At 43.1% G+C, this 3,912-nt stretch overlaps 1 pseudogene; it reads left to right on the top strand.

The window, feature by feature from the left end:
• The first annotated feature begins 3,395 nt into the window (after positions 1-3,395).
• On the top strand, positions 3,396-3,513 carry LOC126299903 (5S ribosomal RNA; annotated as a pseudogene).
• The last annotated feature ends 399 nt before the right edge of the window (positions 3,514-3,912 follow it).

The raw sequence follows: 3,912 nt of genomic DNA, 5'->3' as shown, positions 1-3,912 counted from the left end.
CAATATTTCTTCTGTTACCCAAGGATTTCTACTAGCCCTCGTCTTTTTACCTACTTGATCCTCTGCTGCCTTCACTACTTCATCCCTCAAAGCTACCCATTCTTCTTCTGCTGTATTTCTTTCCTCCATTCCTGTCAATTGTTCCCTTATGCTCTCCCTGAAACTCTGTACAACCTCTGGTTCTTTCAGTTTATCCAGGTCCCATCTCCTTAAATTCCCACCTTTTTGCAGTTTCTTCAGTTTTAATCTACAGGTCATAACCAATAGATTGTGGTCAGAGTCCACATCCGCGCCTGGAAATGTCTTACAATGTATAACCTGGTTCCTAAATCTCTGTCTTACCATTATATAATCTATCTGATACCTTTTAGTATATGTTATATAAAATCTTTTCTATTATAGAAAGATAAGCCGACGTTTAATATTGTTACAAAAAAATCTCGAAAAGTTTTTAAAAGATTTCAAATTTTTTTTACGATATTCCAACAGACATTGAGGCCAACATGTACTGTATAGTTTTTTAAACATCAATGTACAGCTCCATTAAATTTCTAGTGTGCAAACACATAAATTTACCTTCTTACTCTAATATTTCGGCTGTATATCGTTCGGCCATCTTCAGTGTGAGCCAGAAGGCTGAAGTTTCAGCACTCCCTTCGTCCTTTCAAAGTGACATACGGCGCCACTGTCCATGCGGCCACAGATAGGCGCCTGAGACGTTCACCGATGGCGAAGGAGGACAGCATGTGTGAATTATATCTGTGCTGCGGAGGGGATCCACACTGGGATGTCGATGTACAGTCTGATATGCACTGAGACTGATACACACCGTCACAACAATGGAGAAGCGTGCAATAGAGTTCTTGGAGGGAGTGTGAGAAGTTACGATGAAAATGTGTTAAGAGAAAAAGCTGGAAAGAATAAACATATGACGAAAACAAACATTCCATAATTTATGGTAGGTAATATGTGTTTAGCCGTTAGAGACCTTAAAAAAGGAAAGACGCACGGAGATGAGAATCGTTAAGGCTGGAACAAGGCTGATACAAAAAGAAATTGTAAAACTGTCTCTACATAGAGTCTGCGAAGGATGATTTCCCAAAAGTGGAAAAGTGACTCCTCTCTTGTGAAGGAGCATAATCACAGGAGCTATGATATAAAAAATACTGACCTATCAGCCTCGTCTTCGTAATGTATGGCACATTCCCCTTAAAACAGAATGTTCTTATTTCTTCCGTTAGTGGCTTTTCATCTGGATACAGCGCAGCTGACCATTTGAAAGTCGGGAATGAAATTATAGGACGGAGCAGTGCGTGTGAATTACAATTTTCTCTGGATTTCATAGATTCTGAGAATATGCAGGGTGAATCACGTAAAGCTTGCACCGCAAATATTGCAGAAATGGAAAGTGCTATTGATGTGCGGTTTTTACATAATGGATTGGTAGACAGCGGTTCTTTTTGTTAGCCAAAAAAACAGATTATAATAATATCTAGAAAGTGTACTTTTTGTGCAAACATACACATTTTAAATAGAACAACGCCCGTTGATACTGACACATTAAAAGTAGGGTAAATTAGAAGGTCAATGGTATTTGTTGGAGAATTCTAGTGCAAGTCGTTTACGAGATATCGTATTTTGAAAAGTTTCTACACCGACACTTCTTTGTGCCATTCAACCTGCGTAGTTGCTAGGTACGATGTTGTTATGTTTACTTACAGTGTGCTTCTGTGTTCCTTGAGTGAACTGCAACTTGCTAGTCAGTTAGTGTGTGACAGTCCAAGCAGGAGGTCTTGAGTGGACGATCGATTTACCAGTGTAAAAAAAGCTGACGTGCTTATTATGATACAAAGTGTAGGAAGAATGAAATGCAGTTCGTTCTATTACAGTGAACGCGGCAAGATATCCCAATAGACGTCAACCGTCTAGGCAGTTATTGGTTCAAATGGCTCTGAGCACTATGGGACTTAATTTCTGAGGTCATCAGTCCCCTATAACTTAGAACTATTTAACCCTAACTAATCTAAGGACATCACACACATCCCTGCCCGAGGCAGGATTCGAACCTGCGACCGTAGCGGTCGCGCGGTTCCAGACTGACACCGGCTAGGCAGTTATTTATCAACCTCTTCAACAGTTACGTGAAAGTGGTAGTGTAACACCTAGGCAACGTAACAGAAGACAATGACGACAGAAGAGAGAAAATTAATGTTTTTGCTGCTGTTGCAGTTGATCCACGCGTTAGTTCCCGCGCAAACACACGATGAAGTGGCATGAGTCAGACAAGTGTCGTACGCATTCTCCATCGGCACAGCTTCCATCCCTACCATATCTCTCTCCAGCAAGTGCTGCATGGAAACGATTATGAGAATCGCATTAACTTTTGTACGTGCGCATTAAGACAGGATACTCCAGACGTATCATGTGTCTTGTCTAGTGTTGAAGCCACATTTACCAAACATGGCCAGGTAAACCGCCGAAACATGCGCTGTTGGTCTCTCGACAATCTCCGTTGGCTTCATCAGGTGGAAAGTCATGGTCCATGGAGAGTAAACGTGTGGTATGAGACAGTGAGCTAGAAGACGTTCCTCTGCAGACTAGGAGGAACCTGTGGTACAAACATGGCTTGGACGCAGTGCACGGAGTACGACAACATGTCTGCACGATTTGTTTCCAAATCGTTGGACTGGACGCAGAAGACCTGTGCCATGGCCGGCCCGTTCCCCGGATTGGACGCGTGTAGACTTTTTTCTGTGGGGAAAGCTGAAGGCACTGTCTATGATGACGTACCAACTACACCCGATGATATACAACAAAGTATTACTGCAGCCTGGTCAGACATCTCCGCTGAAATGTTAGCACGTGTGCAACAGTCGTTCAATATCAGACTGGAAGCTTATATTGCCGCTGCCAGTAGTCATTTTGAACTCCACCTGTGATGGTCAAGCGTCTCGTTACTGGTCAGCAACCACACAACTAGTGAATGCACTTGTGTTGTTCTTTACTATGTGCTGCCACGGGGTACTGTACAAGTGTCGGTGTGGGAACTTTTCAAAATACGATATCTCGTAAACGACTCTCGCTAGAATCCTGCAACAAACACCACTGACATTCTAATTTACCCTGCTTTTAGTTTGTTAATGTCAATAGGCATTGTTCCATTTAAAAAAGTCTATGTTGCGACAAAAACTACGCTTTCTGAGTATTACTACACTCTGTTTATTGCCTAACAATACGAGTCCCTGACTACCAATCCATTCTGTGAAAACAGCACACCAAAAGGACTTTCCACTTCCCCAATATCTGCGGTGCAAGTTTTAGGTGATTCACCCTGTATACTCGCAAAATTTCGAATATAAAGAGGAGTCGAAATGGTAGAGCCTCTACGGCCAAAAGGCAACGGCCTAGCCGCGGTGGATACACCGGTTCCCGTCGGAACACCGAAGTTAAGCACTGTCGGGCATGGCCGGCACTTGGATGGGTGACCATCCGGGCCGCCGTGTGCTGTTGCCATTTTTCGGAGTGCACTCAGCCTCGTGATGCACCTCCTATCCGCATCCTCAGCTGAGGATGACACGGCGGTCGGATTGTCCCGATGGGCCACTTGTGGCCTGAAGACGGAGTGCTATGGCCGAAACGACGTGTATAATCACCAGCGATAGAGGCAGTTTAACGATCCTTAAGCTGGAAAATGAAGAACTGCGTGTTACTTGAACGTACGTGCACGATCTTCGTTTGCATGTAGTTACATTGCCTACCCTGCGGATTAACGTAAACTATCCCCAAAATGGGGAAAAGAAGAATTAATATGTGTTAATGGAACGTATGTTAATCATCTACACTTGACTTTGCTTCTGCTGTAGATAAAAATATCAATTGCGAATGGAAGTAATTAATAGACCAAGTTTAGAA

This window comes from Schistocerca gregaria, chromosome X (genome assembly GCF_023897955.1).
Source record: "Schistocerca gregaria isolate iqSchGreg1 chromosome X, iqSchGreg1.2, whole genome shotgun sequence".
NCBI classification, from domain to species: domain Eukaryota; kingdom Metazoa; phylum Arthropoda; class Insecta; order Orthoptera; family Acrididae; genus Schistocerca; species Schistocerca gregaria.
The sequence above is the reverse complement of the archived record's forward strand: the minus strand, read 5'-3'. Positions and strand labels throughout refer to the sequence as shown.